Genomic DNA, 17,796 nt, shown 5'->3' on the forward strand with positions numbered 1-17,796 from the left:
TAAATTATTATTACTAATAGTAATAGTAAATATCTTGAGAATGATAGTTTACAGCATCAAGGCTGTTCCCCCCTTTTCATTCTAATAAAATGATTTCACCTACTATTATATGAGCAAAGAAATATAATTTCTATGATCTAAGCATGACATAATAGAGTGGAAGTTTACTCTTTTCAAACTACAACTTTTTCAAACACCACCCAAAACATCTTACTTACATTATTCTTGTTGTAGAAAAGATAAATTAAAAAAAATTAAATTTCTTTTCGTTTTATTTACAAGGTCAGTCAAAATAATAAAGTAACTTCGATTCATTTAACTAATAAAATTAATTAGTTTAATTAATAATTGCGACTTTTATGTGTAGCTTATCACTCGGTTGTATAAATTCAAACGCCATAAAATTATGGGGAGCTGATGATGGGATTTTTCTTACTTAAAATCGTTTATATGAAAAAAATGCACTGCTAGCATCCTCGTTCGTTAACCAGATGTCGTATTTTTGTATACCTTCCAATTTTTCTAGCAATTTTGGAACGGTTACGTAACTAATTTCTGGAGAAGAATATTTCGGGTTGGATTTTTTACGTTGATTAGCGATCTCCTACATGTAGATCTTCTCTTTATTACCATTTTAACTACATTTCCCGTATTTGCTAATCCCTAATTCCGTGGTTATTATTTTATAAGTATGCAGTTATTTTTCTTGATTCGCTAGATATTCACTGGGTATCTATCAAGGATACTGAAACCTCTTTATGTTACTGCATCCTTATTATTTGCATGGCTTAACAGGGATGAATCTCCATAGACCCGTCAGCCGACTGTGATTTATTCAATTTATTTAGAGGATTTCAAAGAAAACTATTAAACCAAATTTATTACCTTTTTCAACTAGATCTGTTAATGTCATCACTTACACCTTGGAAAAAACGAGATTTTGCTAGGCGGCCTTGTTGGATATCCAACAGGCTTTTGACAAGGTCTGGCTGCTTGGCCTGCTCCATAATTTGAAACGGAGCCTTTCTCAAGTATAATGCCTGGTCTTATGTAACAATCTCCATGAGAGCTCCCTCTAGGTCAGATGCAACTATGAGTTATCTGAATTCTTTGACATCCAATCAGGGTTCCCACAAGAATCTAATTTAGGACCAGTCCTGTCCACGATTTTTACTGCGAAGCTTCCAGCTCCGGTTGATGTCACTGTCACCTGATTTTCTGACGATACAGCATACCTGGCCACTTAGGACCCTCACTGGGACTCAGCTAAGCTACGTTAGATCTGATCGGCAAGTGGCTAGAAAAATGGAGGATAAAACTAAATTCGAATAAGTTAAATCATATTACGTTTGTGTTGAGAACGGCTAGCTGTCCCGAAGTCAATTTGGATGGGGTCCTAATTCCGCACTCTGACTGGGTTTGGTACCTTGGGCTTCACCTTGATCGTCGTTTAACGTGGAAGTACTAATGAAAGAGAAAAGGAAGCAACCTAACACCAAGTATAAGAGTTTTAATTGGTTGTTAGGTAGGAACTCGCACCAGTTGTTATCCAATAAATTTTGATATACAAGATTATTCTAAAACCAGTTTGGATATATGGCATGTGACTGTGGGCACGACGTGTAAAAGTAACCTTGATATACAACGTTTGCAGAACTAGTTGGCGAAATCCATTGCATAAGCACCGTGGTTCGCTGGGAACAATAGTGACAAGATTAAAAAATTGGTTTAAGTTACAGACAGCGATTAGAGAGTGATTTGAACTTTCTAGCTATTAATTTGCTAAACAACAGTGAAAATATTCGTCAACATGTTCTGGACTTGGAATATCTGTGTGACACTTGAACTTGTACTGCATCGGACATGTGATAAACATTTCTACTACCTGTAGTAAGGAGCCTAGCGTCCTTCTATTTCTTTCCGTTAAACCTTTACGCTAGTTTATTTATCTCTATTTTCTTTTTGATAATGTTGTGGATTCTTTTTTGTTTGTTTTTCGCTAGACTATTGTGATCACTTGAATGATTTTTGTAATCCCAATTAATGCCAGTGTATGTATATAGACTTTTTATGTATATACGAGTATGTTTTTTGGAGGGTGTAGGCTGAAACCCCTATTCATGGGTTTTTTCTAACTCAATTTACTTGTACGAACCCATGTACTCGACTTAGGATCTGCGTTAACAGTTTGGAATCTAACACCGTCAAGTTTAGTGGTGTCGTATCCAGTTTCTTTTTACTTCTCTTTCTTTTTCTTTTTTACTTGTTATTAATGTTTGTTTTGTGGACTGTATGGTGCTGAAATTATTGGTTTGTGAATTATGACTGAGCTTGAAATTTCATATTTGACTTTAAATTTGCTCGCAACTGTTTATTGTGTACTATTTATTTTGGGGGTTTCTTAAGGACCTTCTTATCACGTGATTTTGTTAGGAGACTTACTTATGGCTCCGCAGGACAACCAATTGTAATTATAACTGTTATTGAACAAAAAAAAATAAATAAAATATTACTTGTGGTTCCTTAATCGGAACCGATTGTAAATACGCGATTTGTGAGACAAAAATCAGTTTCCACATTTTAAAATATAAATATATGTTTTTGTTTTTTACTCTATCTCCCATCGTTTTAAATATTTTTCAAACATTTTTTGAACGTTTATAATTCATATCAAGAACCCCATCAAGAAAGGTATCCAATTTAAATAAAAAGATTATGCACAAATTCTTTTTTAAAATTTTCTTTTTCTTATTTTAACCTTTATTGAAGATGGTGTTAGATTTAAATAAAGCTTTACCGAACTTTTCTTTTTTCTATCTAGCCTCCGGTAATTACCTTTCAGATAATACTTCAGAGGATGAATGAGAATATTATGTATGAGTGTAAATGAAGTTTAATCTGGTCCAGTCTTAGTTCGACCATTCCTGAGATGTGTGGTTAAATGAAACCCAACCACCAAAGAACGCCGGTATATACGATCTAGTATTCAAATCCTTGTAAAAATAACTGACTTTGCTAGGACTTGAACGCTGGAACTCTCGACTTCCAAATCAGTTGATTTGGGAAGACGCGTTCACTACTAGACCAACCCGGTGGGTCAAGTTAATATCTAATTAACTTGTTAAGCTTAACCAATATATGAATATTTTTAGAAAAATCATTTGTAAACTTTTTTCTCCATCTCTAGCAAAGCTATATTCCTTTTTTCTATTTTTTGACTATCTTTTAAATTATATTTTTAATAACCCGAAAAATCATGCAATATTTAATGCATATATCATCAGGTAATTCAGGTAAATTATAGTTTTATAAATAAATAAATTACGAAAAACTAAAGGTACATAATATTAAATAAAAATAAAAATGTTAGTTGTGTAATATATAATTATAAGAAAGTTATGACTTCTTAATTGCGATATTTCTTTTTGCGGAAATTAAACCGTAAAATAATGATTAGCGTTACCGCGAAATTTTCAAGTAGTACAAAAATTCCCATTGATTGAAAGGAAAAGAAATAGATTTTTTAATTTTACCTTTAAATATATTTCAAATACCTTTACAATAAAAAAAAAGTCAGACTTCTCACGGCTAATTCTTGCAGAGTACTTTAACCGCAAAAAATTATTAAGTTAAATCCATGTAAACGATTTAATAATGATTACCGTTACCACGAAATTTTCAAACAGTATTAGTGTCAACTGGCTTAAATCGTTTACTTACGAATTTATCTTAATAATTCTTTGCGGTAAATGTAATCGGTACAATTAGCCGCGTGAGAAGTCTGATATTTTTTGTGGTAAAGGAAGTTGAAATATATTTAAAAGTAACAAATTAGAAAGTCCATTTCTTTTCCTTCCAATCAATGTGAATTTATATTCTAGTATATAATCTAAAAATAAGAAATTTTCTGATTATAATCAAACTAATAAACTAAACCTAAGGAGTAGGAATAATTGTCTTTCTAGTATTGTTTTAATTTATATTTTCTAAATCTAACCTCATTTATCCATTTGACATCGGTTTTACAAGAAAATCCTTTTAATAAATAAATTAATTATAATTTAATTATAAGTTATAATAATTACTATCATTTATTAAATTTTATGACTCGGTCATAAAATAAATAAATGTGTATATACTATAAATAAACAAATATATTCTACGAAGATTTTTAATTGTTGTCAACTTTTAAAAATATTAGCTTTAGCTTTTATCTCGAATCACCTATTTTATTCTATTTACTTATATCACATCTTGCATGTATATCTCACATCTTTAATACAGTTTTACCTCTCTCCCCTAAAAAAACTCCAACAAATCCAGCGGAATAAACATTTCCTCTTCTTAATTCACTTGAACAGTTTTTATTGTCAACAATTTTTATAATAGAAGTGTGCAAGTTTATGGATATTTTTAACAGCCTTCTCTCCATCTATAGCTATATTTATACTCATAAAACAAACAGAAATATAAAAAGGATGGAAGAAGAATAATAATAATACACAAAAAGCGGAATGAGCACTTGGAGATAAGGATAAGGAGAAGCACTAGGAAAGTTAACTTCTCTCCTACCACTCCTAACAATGCCACCTCTTCATCCACAATCTCCTCCCTAACAATATCTTACTTTATTAAGTCATCCAACTTTTTTCTTCTTCTTTTTTTAACTTAAGCTGTATTCGTTTAACTGACTGTTCTCTTTTGCTGAGGTAAGCAAGTTGCATTAATCAACCACTTAACCTGTCGAGCGGTCTTTTTTCTTCTCTGCTTTCACTGTTTTCTTTTTTTCAAGCTTTTCATTATGTTAAATTTGGCAATACTTCATTTTTAATACGTATTTATTATTCTAAATTAAGCCTCTTTTAAGATAAGAAAATGTTTTAATAAATCAGAATTAAACTTTTTTTATATAAAAATTTAATTTAAAAATGAGTAATATATATCTTTTTTAACCAAATAATACGATTATATTTTAGGAAACATGTAATTAATTATAAATAAATTTAATTGGCTAGTAATGAAATATTAATGAAGGATTCTTAAGATCACTTATTTAATTTTTGCAAGTTTTAACTTTGACCAGAATCGCTTTTCACAAATTTTACTACTGCTTGGTAAAGCTAACTGTTTAATAAAATGTAGGAAAACCTTTTTTTTCCTGTTTAGCCTCCGGTATATTTAGCCTCCGGTAATTACCGTTCAGATGATGATACTTCAGAGGATGAATGAGGATGAATGATATGTATGAGTGTAAATGAAGTATAGTCTTGTACAGTCTCAGTGCGACCATTCCTGATATGTGTGGTTAATTGAAATCCAACCACCAAAGAACACCGGTATCCACGATCTAGTATTCAAATCCGTGTAAAAATAACTGACTTTATTAGGGCTTGAACGCTGGAACTCTCGACTTCCAAATCAGCTGATTTGGGAAAACGCGTTCACCACCAGACCAACCCGGTGGGTTATGAAAACTAACTTATTCTGACGTTACGTTACAAAAGGTTTTCACAAAAATAGACTGCTATAAAACATTTTGTACACGATATATACATATTTATTTTTTAAAGTCAGTCATTTCTGTTTTAATGAAATTTATTGTTATTTTTGGAAATTCATTACTTGTCATTTGATGTATTGTAATATTAAGTAAACTTAATTATTATATGTAAAGAGTAATTATAATTAAGTTGAAGCTGAAGTTTCTATTTATTCATAATCAATTCACCTAATTATAGAATGTCGTTTACTATATAAATCATTTTATACGAAAAATTATGGTTTTTATTTCAATTTTTTTTTTCGAATTTTTTCATACAATAACGATTAGCATATGTATTCAATAAAAGCAACTATACCATTGTTTAGCTATGTTTTACCCTTTTGTAAGCAGAACCACTGCTGCTCCCTCATCTAGTTAAGATTTTTTTTCGTCCAGTTAATAATATAGAATATTGGTTTTAATAATGAAAATAAATGTTATAATAATTGAAAAAGTAATAAAATTTAATAGAAGTTAATGTGGTGTATTTTTTAAAAAGATAAAAGTAAGTATGATCTTTAAAATTTTAAATGGAAAAGAAATTTAAAAAAAAAACGTGTGTATTTTTTTCTAAGTTTTAAGATTAAACTTAAGTGTAAACTTAGATAAAACTTAGTGTATTTAAAACTAAGATAAAACGTAAAAAAAAAATACGAGACGGTAGTCTTTTTTCCAACGTTGAAAAGGGAATTTTCCGACTATCCCTCAATTTTTGTTTGATGTTGTCCACAGTTATATAAATGGGGACCCAAATTTAAATTGCGTCTAGGATCCGGTAAAGGCTTAATCCGGTTATGGATGCAATTATGGTTGTCATGTAATTAATAATTCTTACAAAAATGCTATTTCCAAAATGCTTTTTATTAAAATAATATTCGTATGTACGTGTTTATTAATTCAGTAGTTAAAGTTGAAGGTATTCTAATTAGCTATAACCTTTTGTGTTAATGTTAGGATGAAATCATTGTATAATATCAAATCCTTGTTGGAAATCAAACCTAGGATCAGATAAGTGAGAAAACAATTTATTGCACTACAATAAAACAGGTAAGTAATCTTGCGTTGTTTAATATTTTATAAATCAACTTCTATAAAATAATAAAAGGTAAATACGAGACCCTCTTCATTTTTATGTATATTTTATTAAATTCTAATAAAGAAAAAATTTGTTTTTGTTTTTATGCTGCAGTATGAGTTCAGATTATTATTTTTATTTCTAATTAAATCTGAAGTTTAAGACTACATAATTTAAGACGAAAAATTTATTTACCAAATTATTTTAAGTAAAACCTCTTATAAAATTTTCACTATTTTTATTTTATTTTCCGTTAATTGTATAAGATTTTCTTTGATTGACTAGAGATTATTTTTGCAGTCAAATCTTTCTTTTTACCTATCAACAAAGAAATTTGTAACAAACTATTTCATTCTATTGAAAAATACGTTCAGTTGAAAGAAATACTAAATACGATGTTAAAGGTTATTTCCTAATTCAAAACGTTATAGTTGTACTGATTGGCTTTTTACAATGAAATAGTTCATCTAAAAAATATCACTACTGTTAATTTGTATTAAAATGTTAGTAAAATATTAATATAATTATAATAGTAATTTGTTTAAATTGTTTATAATTTGTACTAAATTATTTATTGTTTAAATGAGCAATACTTCAATTCAGAATTCAAAATGTTTTGTTAAAAATTCAGAAAAAGTAAACGTAATCACTAAACGAATATTAATTAAAACAACAGAACCAACAGATGGTTTCTTTTTATTATTATTTTTTTTTTTAGAAAAAGTGTCAAAAATAAATAAGAGAATTAGAACGGGTCAGGAACAATAAAAGGGCAATATGTCGTGTTGACATATGACACGGTGCGTTATTTTCCCTTTGGGGTATTTTGTGCCTTCCTAACACATCTATCTCTATAAGCCTACATTCGACCTGTGGAACTGGGTTTCTTTAGTGCATTTATACATTACATAAACTTCTGTTCTATTTTTAAAAAATGGGGGAAAAACGTGATAAATTTGCTTTGGTATATTACAAAACAGAAACATATTTATTAAGCGAATTTATTTTCTTTTTTATATTCTGCTTAACGTCTGTTTAGCAAATAAATATAGACTGGACTTAATAAAACGTTTTTAGTTCTACCAGTTCACTAGCTATATTTATTTAATTGATTTAACTAACGGTTCTCTGCCTTTGATAAGGAGGTTACAAATTCGGTTTCAAGCATGAACGTAGAGAAACTTTTATACAGGAACAGTTATTTTTTAATCTGTATCTTTTTTTTAATTTTCTATCTCAAAGCAGTAATATATAGTCAATATACATTTTAGGTTAAAATTAATTGTCATTTATTCGTCTACCTAAACTAAATAAAATTTTCTATACGTACTCCCATCCCTGCAGGGAAAGATACCCACCTTGTGGCAATTCCGGAAGCCACACCATTGTCTTCGTTCCAAGCCCTGATGGGCTTTACCGGGTCGTCTTTAGACCCTCTAACTGATTTTATCTCACAGTCATCAGCCAGGCCTGTAACATATACGTACTGTAACATAATTTACATTATATTTACATTTAAATCATAATTTAAAAAAAAATATCATCGTGATTCACAGAAAATAGTAAAATTTGAACACATTTCGATTTTCATCTTTGTGTTTATTTAACTATCAAGAATGGATGAACAGATTCTAACAAGATTTGCTACATAAAATTATCATAACCTTGAATATAATCCTAGTTATATTATCAATCTATACTGCAGTCAAAAAATTTTAATGATATATAAATTTAAAAAAAAATTTAAAAGAAACATTTGAACATTTCTCTCCAAAAGAAGAGAAAGAGACAGTTTCTTCATAATCAAGCCGTTACCTTGTACATATTCAGGACGTTTTTAATAAATATTTTCTACAAAATTAAAAAAAAAGAAATTAATGAAATATATCTACAACAAAACTTATTGCCTAAAAGAATTTTAAACAACTTCAGTAGGGTATTTTTTTTAAATTTGAGTCGAGGATATGATTCATCCAAAAACAGACTTTATTTTATGCATTTTCTGGGTATAATTTTTTGCAAAATATTTCACTGGAACAGGAATCAAAGTAAACAAAATTTGAATCAAATTCTTTAGAATGCTATTTTTCAAAATTTTCAATTCGATTGTTATCTATAACTAAGTGAACCTACCACTATACTACTTCTATACAATGTCATGATCGTAATAAAAAAATTATTTATTTTTAAAATAATAAAAATATGTTTCTGGTTATTTCAAAACAAAAGAAAAGTTGTCATATAATCTCAATAAAAATATCATCATACATTGCGAGTTGTAAAATGTTTAGAAATTAATTTTAAGATAAATATCAATTTTTTTGTAAATTACTACCTCTAAAGCTAATAACATATGCTTTTAGTTTTATTGATTACGAATTTATTGCTTTTTTAAATTGTAAATTTAATTTATTTTTCATAAATATAATTAATTATTGAATTATTTAACAACATGTATTAAAAAAAATTTGAATATCAATAACGTAAAAATTTTTCTCGGTCATTTGTTAGCTTTCAACATAATATTTATAATTGTAATCTTATAGTGGACTTATTGATATACTCTTGAAATAAATATTACGCTTTCGGTATTTTCTCTAAAGTTGCTATGGCATTTTACTCTAAAAACATAGAAGATAAAATAAGTAATAATAATAATTTGTTTATTTGTTTTGTTTGTGCAACTGAACAGTTACACAAAACCTTTGTATGTTGCATAATATCACATAAAATCACATAAGAATAGCCACAAGTGAACAACCCACATATAAATTAAAAATACAATATTCAAAACACAATAATAATAATAACAATTACATAATCAAATACAAAAAAATAATAATTAGAACTTTAAAAACGGTAGCTATGGAGTGAAAATAAAAACACATAGATGAAAACATACAAAATCAAAAACACAATATTACTAATACATTCCAAACAAAACAAGTTATAAGCAATAATCCTTAAAAAAACAACAACAATTTTAAAATAATAAAAGTGAGCATTACATCAAGGATAATAATCCATCGCCACGTAACCCTCTAAAATTTTTAATAAAGGTCGTCTCATCTTCCCAAAAGCTTAGCTTATCCTAGAACTCCACTGCAACACTGGTACACCGCTCAATCGGAGACACGGTGGAACCAACCGGTGTCACAAATTGCCTAAAAGACCTCACTGACCTGGCCTGGTTTCGTAAGACAACATGGTAACGCGTCGCAAGTCAAAGTACGTTCTTCTATCAGATAACCTGGAAAGGTCTAATCGCCTCAACACATCCTCTCTACTAGCGCCAACAAAACAATCTCTAAACTTAAAACGCATCCAGTTCAAGAATCTATTCTGAACACCCCAACCAGATCAGAGGCAAAAACTCGTGTACTATTCCACACCACGGTCGAGTACTCCAAGCGACTCCTCACCAAAGTTTTGTACAGCAGGTTACAAGTGGAAATATTGTTAAACCGTCCACAAATCCAAAGGACAAGACCAAGGTCCCCGGCGTGCTTTTTATTATAATAATAATAATAATAATAATAATAATAATAATAATAATAATAATAATAATAATAATAATAATACCAGTAATACATTTATAATAGTAATCACAACAATTATACAAAATAGTAATTTAATTAAGGACAATAATTCGTTTACAGACAGATGAAATATAAAAATCAGAATGCAATCTAATTTGCTGAAAACTGCTAATATTAATATCTACTACTGAATTAACACAAGGTAAGATTAGAAAAGTCTGATGTTCATACAGTTCAATTCTCTGCATGTATTATTACTTTTATTGTTTACAATTGAACAAACCTACACTTTACGAATGAGTGTAATACAGTCATTTCACAATTATTTATCAATAAATCACCGAACAGTTTCCTGCATTCAATCACTGTCCACATAGGAAAAATTGTGACGTAATACTCTTCATTCGTTGTTACGAAACGTTACTAATAACGTCATCACATAAAAGAGTCGAACACAGCCTCACAGAACTACTACTGTTACCACAAATATGGCGAACGCGGCCGTCTACTACTTAACTACTCACTGTTCCCGCTGGTCCTGGTAGTATTTATATCCTGTGGCTTGCGAAACAGTACCCGCCCCATTCTTTAACTGTTGAAGCATAACAGTTCTCATCGTCCGCACCCGTACGTTATCTCATAAATTCCTATTCCCTTTTCATCGAACAACAGCTGTTGGGGGTGCCATTATCTGTACTATTAAGAACAGGTTGTTATATAGAACTGTTAGCCGGAGAAAAGGATCCCGTTTCGTAACTTCCTGGATTCCTTCCATTATGATTTTCTCATACTTTTTTTCTTAAAGAAGGATTCCTTCCATTGTTGGAAGGAATCCATTATATTGGTCCTTTATACTGGCCCTGTTACAATATGATCAACGCCTCACATTGAACGTAAAAAGATTGATACATTCAGTAGCTGCAAAAAATTTACGAAAACTGGTATTTTCATTCGGCAGTTGACCTTATCTACATCTCAACCCCCGTAGGGAAAGACACCCGTGAGGTGGCGATTTCGGTCGCCACCCCCCCCCCCCATTACTAGTCCTGATGGGCTTTAACGGGAGGGACCTCATCTACTAATGAGTTAACAATGTTCTGTAAAAGAGAAATCAAACCTTCTGTCTTACGTATACGGAGTTCGTATGATTTAGCCAAGCATTTGTAAGATCTAAATTACAATGTTTTTCAATCAAAATATGTTTGCAGATTATAACTAAAATATATTGGTAATTTATTAATGAAGCGCGTCGTAGAGTCATATCATTTTCTTATATCGACAACTTCCACCGCTCTATACGCACTTCAAACTTTCACTAAGGACAACTTCTGCACGATTTAGTCATTAAACTATTTAGAAACTTCCAGAGACAAATGAAAAAGATACACAAATAGTTTATAATTAAAATTTCTATCGTACTGGGCAATAATAAATGTCTTATTTCGAATAAATTTACATTATTGTTGTTCTTTATTGTATATTTTATGCTACCTTATAATTAAATCGCTTTTACTGATACTGTGTTACAACGATGTAAATAAATATATAAAACTGAATAAACAAACCTTTTTTTATACCACCTAGGGAAAATTTCGAATTTTGTTTTTCTTACATCTTCCAAATTTCATCTGATACCAATAAGTTATCATATATATCATAAGTTATATTTTTTTTGACAATAAAAAAGTCTTACTCATAATTTTTTTTTCTTTTTTATTTTAAGAAGTGAAGGAATGGTATAGACTGCTCTGTATTATGTGTTAGTGTCAAAAACATTCTTTATGAAGATAGATTGATATTTAATAATCCGTCTATTGTTGTAGACCTTCACTGCTTAAAGGACCTATCCAAAACATTATTATTTAGAAGAGGGTAACGAAAAAACCATTATCAGATAATTTATGGAAATTGTGGAAACTGGTCATCCAGAAATGAAGGAAGGATGGTCGGTGATAGAAACGATATAAGGATATAGTGTTATATTAGGGTTGATGTTAAATAAGGATATGTACGCGACAGCGTATGATGGATCCGTAAATGCGTGCGCGTTTAGGACAAATCACAATATTATTGTTACACGCATTACTTCCCAATCTGACCCGTACAAGGATAAAAAAAAAAACGAAAAAACTCTCCCTTTTACGGAAAGCTGCTTACTTCATATAGATTAGAGATGAGAGATGGTATTTCTACCCTCCAGGGCTTAAATAATTTTTCCCTTACCCTTATTCGCCTAAAAGTAACACGATAGCGTTAAACAAGTGCGGATCTACTATGATGTATTAGGGTGGACGTGTTAGTGGAAAAGTAGAGGGAGACAGATACTGGAACACTACTCCCCACTCTACAACTTTGAATTGTAGAAGAGGGCTGGTCACTTATTGAAAATATAACCCGATGGGAGTTCCTCTTCTCTCCATGTTTCAACTGAAACCCCCTCAGTACGATTTTTTTTTTTTGTGAAAACGTATGTATGTAATAATGGTATTATTAAAGCCAACGCCATTCTTTATCTTTTTATTCTACCCTTCAACAATGGATTTTTATCCCTTACTAAACTGTTCTTTTGTTACAATTGCTATTCGTTGAAATAATTATTGATACAAAAGATTAATATTGAATTTAAAAACTGAATTTATGTAGTAGAATCTCGGTGGATTGAATAATATTTGAAGCAATTCAATTAGTTAATTAAATAAGTGTACATCAAATAATAAAAATACTTCATCGAATTAGTAAATGTACTGGAATTTAAAACACGAGTATGTTTAGTAAATAATAAACTCTCATATTATCATAAAGTATTTTGCGAACATATAATAAACGTAATTATTATTAAAAACAATTCTCGCATTTTATAATATGTGTTGATATTTTACAATTTATCTAATAATGATCAGTTATTTTTGTCACTCGGTCTTTGGGACACACAATTCGACAATATTTTTTAATATTGTATTCATTACTTTTCTTTAATAATTTGTTACCTTAGTATGGATGAGTGAAGAAATTGAAGAGCAATTTATTCAATTTAGCTTTTAATAAAGTCAATAAAATGTATTAGAATTATTATCTAAGTATTAGTTTTACAAAATTGCAAACAAAAACAACTCAATTCAGTAGTCTCCAAAAGATTATTTTCACAAAGGTAAAACTATGAAGAAAAAACGTTTTTCTTTATAAAGTAGTAATACAAACAGTAGAAATGTAATTTTATTTTTAATAAAATTAATATTTTAATCAATCAATACGAACGTACTAATGTATTATTTTATGAAACCATTGATAAAATTCATCAAAAAAAATGTTCTGAGAATAAAAAAAAACTGGAGATGCGGGGGATCGAACCCCGGGCCTTTCACATGCAAAGCGAACGCTCTACCACTGAGCTACATCCCCGTCGGTGCTGGTATCGGATAATAAAGTTTCTCTCAGCGATACTTTTAACAATTTTTATTCTGTAGGTTTGACGTGTTTACCCAGTTACCGTTATTGAGATAATAAAGATTGTACTTTGTGTCGTATCTTCAAACCGGGGAATGATTTTATTCTAAATTCAACGGTGTAGTCATTCCCAAATGAATTGGAACACAAACTCTGACTGAATTTTTGATAAGAATTATATACTTTGACGAATTTTGAGCTTTTACGTTCTAGGTTTACAATATTTAAATGTTAATGTATATTTTAAACCTAAGGTAAATGTTTAATAGAAAAAAAATTGTATAATATAAAAAAGGAACAGAAAAAATTATAATGAGAATAACTTCAATAACACTTTTAAGTTAATTTATCTGTACTTATTAAACGCTAAAGAATGAGGATTTTTTTGTAAAATAAAAGTTTTGTTTATAAAATAAAAAATATTACAGGTAGAAATCTTTAAAACAGCCTAAACCACTAAAACTTCCAATTCAGTCTCCTAATACAGTCTCTAATGTAAAGTTGGATAAGTTAAAAATTAAAAAAAAATATCTGAAGTAGGATTGGGTCATTAAAAACGTAATCATACAATAAAAGAGAATTTAGCTGAGGGTACAACCGTTTAATAGAAGATTGCAAAAATAAAAAAGAAATGAAAACAAGAATAGTAAAATGACCAATAAAGAATTTAAAAGATTTAAAACAGTTATTATGTATGTAAAATTAAATAGACTTGAATAAGCATCTTTGATTGGGAATAACTGTAAAATATTTAATATTTTCATAGTCGTGAGGATAAGAACGCGTCGGGGGGGGGGGGGGGGGGGTTCAAAGGGCAAAGCCCTTGTCAAGACTGTGGGGTGACTGAAACGAGCCCTGACTGGCTAGTTTATATGTGTAATAATATATAACTGTGCTTATACTTGTACTTCGTACGGGTAAAATTGTATTTTGTCCGATTCTTAGCATTTTCCGATAAACACCACTATGAGAAGACCGTACTTCGTTTCTCATTTAAAAAAAAAATTTAATTGGATTTATTTTATGTTTTTTAGTCAAGTAACCGGAAGGAGGTGCAGCCCGTTGCGTCGCACATATAAAAAATCGAAATTCAAATAAACCCGAAAATGGTTTTTGAATAATTTTATCCGAAGAATATTTGCAAGCCCCAATCTAATGAATATCTCGTTTAGTCGAAAAAATTGTTTTCGAATTTAGAAATTGGTTTTCAGATATTTACATGAAAATTACACATACCGAAAAAATCAAGTTTAATATCTTAAACAATAAAAACAAATGCCAAGTTTCAACAAAGAAAAATAAAAATTCATTTCAATTCTTTAATTTCGGAATTTCTAAAAATTAGAAATTAATTCTTAGATATTCCCATGAAGATTGAATACACCATAAATAAATTTGTTCTCTTCATTTGTTACCGATAATTTAAAAAAAAAAAAAGTAAATTTCATTTTTATTGCATTTTAATCCTTTAAACTAGGAATTTAAAAAAAAATCATTTTTTAGTTGCTCTTACATCGTAAGAAGAACATGTACTATACAAATTTTCACAATTTATCAGTTGTTATTTTCAACTGTTTATCTAAACAGTTTAATGAATACACAATGAAGTTAGGCCTACGGATGTTTTAGTGTATATATATATATATATGATTATTATTAATATTATGCAGATCTCCTCCTTGACAGTGATAATCTCTCTTTTATTCCGATGGTTCTGGGGACAAATCTCGATCAGGCTTACCATTTTTAAAAAAATACTTAATTCATCTAACATTGAAAAAACTTAGGTCACCTGTTGTTTCTGAAATATAGTAGTTTTTCTGGGTGTTGAATCACTCAATCAAGACCAGATCATTTATATACTCATATATTAATATAAAAATAAAATTTTACTTTTTATTTATTCATACAAATATTTATTAAGGAACCATCCATTACAAATTTATTTCTGTTGCCATTTAATTGAAATTAACTGCATTGACCACAGATCTTACAGGAAACTTTATCACTGGAATTAATTTCTCCGCCTTCAATACTGAATTCAACGGCATGAAATGAAATGATACTTAGTCTTCCAGTAGATAATCAAAACGACAACAGAACTATCCAAAGACTAGCGGGCGTGTTTGGTAAAATCATGACTTAAGGGGAAATAAACCTTAACGACTTGACCAGAATAGGCACAGTCAAAATGGTCTTTCTTGCCTTACTACTGATAGTAGCAGTAATTTCCGTAAGATGAAATCATATCGGTTGACCGCGGTCGTTCGTAAATAATAAACCGGAAACTCGCGGTTCCTAACGAGGAATTATAGCACGGAAACGAGTGACCCTATAATTGAGGAGGGAAACAATAAGCAATAAATAAAAAGGAGGGGTAAAAACTACGCTGTTTTGTCCCCTAGGACGTATAGAAAGGATAATTATGTCCGCTACTGTGGTAACACTGATACTTTTACACCGTATCTGTGATTTGTGGGTAGATTCTGCTTTCACTTGATTTAATCTATTTCCTTCAATACATCAAAAAGTGATAACTTAATAATAATTAAGATATATTGCAGAATAAATAAATATAAGCCTGGAAATATAATACTATAAAATAATGGCTTAAAGGTATAATAAATTAGTCATTATACTTTGATACAAATCCCAAAAGGAGTTCGGAATTTTTTCATCCCGAATTTGAGTCATTTTCTTTTCATAGTCCGGAGAATTTCATCATTTTGTTTTATTCATCACATTTTCATTCTTAAAATATATTTGTAACATGTTCAAAATCAAAATATTAAAAATTATTAATAATATTTAGTACTGCTATTGATAAAGTCAAGTAATTAAATCTACATGACAATTAATATGATAGGTACCAGTTCTTTTGGATTGGAGAGCATTTCATTAGGAAATAATTCATCTGATTTCAAAAACTTTTGTAGTAATTTCGAAAAAAATATGTTTTATAATTTTCAGAATGTACATATCAGTAAAACCCTTTAACTTCTGTTCAGAAAATAAGTACATTTGTGTTCTAAATAATTTCCAAACGACATTTATAAACAAAACAAAAAAAGCATGATTTAAATTTAAAGCATTTTAAATTTGTTCGTTCTTTTAAATTTCTTTGACAGTAGGAGGAAACCTGATGATTTTTAATTTTCATTTCTCAACCACATATTTGTATACATTAAGCGACTGATATTTTGAGGAAAGAATTGAAACCAGTTCTTTTAAATTATTGATAATGATAAATATATTTCAGAAAATATAAAAAAAATATAAGAAAAGTTTAGTTTTTCCGTTTTCTCATGAAGGTGTTTTTTATGACAAAATTAAAAAGCTGGTTTAAAATTTGTTTTGTTTCTTTTTAAAAGTTTAAAGTCTAATAACATGATTTATTTTATTTTCATCTGATTGATTACGTTTTAGTAAATAATTTATTAAATTTTACACTAGTAAGATAAGTGTAAAAAAATAAAAGTAATAAAACCCTTTTGGTTAAGAGTAATTTACAAATAACATATGAAACATTTACTGTTAAAAATACGTAGGAAATATATATTTTAAAGAAACAAATACTATCTTTTTTATGAAAGTGAAAGTTTGACTACTTGTTTGTTTGCAACATCACGCGAGAACCCAATAGTCGGATTGCTTTCAAATTTTCAGGATACTTTCATTTTATCCCAGGGAAAGTTTCAAGCCATAGATCGAGGCTCTAGACCCCTTGGGGGTGAAATTGTGAATTAAAAGATATTCATTAAAAAAAAAAAAATTAATCCTTTTACTTCATTATATTTCTGTCACCATGACAACAGAAATATAATCAAGTAAAATGAATAATTTTATTTTTCTTTAAAAAATATTTGTAAAGTATTTAATATTTTCACAACCATGAAAATAACGAATGGTTCGAGGATCCTGGCTAGACGGTCAGGCGAGCGAAGCGAGCCCTCACCGGCTAATAATGATATAAATTTTGGATTCCTTAAATTTCTATTCCATTCTATTGTACACCTATATAAAAAAAAAATGTTTACCCTTCTATTTATAAGATTTCATGATGTACAATAATCAGTATTATACAATCGGTGTATCATGTACTACTCATCAATAAAACGATTATTTCATTCGAAACCTAAATTCCTAAAATGTATCATCAATCTCTGTCGTTTTTCTTTACAAGTATTCTCTAAATA

General features: G+C 29.4%; 1 non-coding gene across 1 annotated transcript; it reads right to left on the bottom strand.

Annotated features, from left to right (window-relative positions):
• Positions 1-13,483: 13,483 nt before the first annotated feature.
• Positions 13,484-13,555, bottom strand: TRNAA-UGC (transfer RNA alanine (anticodon UGC)). Its single transcript has one exon. It is a non-coding gene; the product is annotated as a tRNA-Ala (tRNA).
• Between the last annotated feature and the right edge of the window lie 4,241 nt (positions 13,556-17,796).

Source organism: Lycorma delicatula, chromosome 7 (genome assembly GCF_047948215.1).
Source record: "Lycorma delicatula isolate Av1 chromosome 7, ASM4794821v1, whole genome shotgun sequence".
NCBI lineage: Eukaryota > Metazoa > Arthropoda > Insecta > Hemiptera > Fulgoridae > Lycorma > Lycorma delicatula.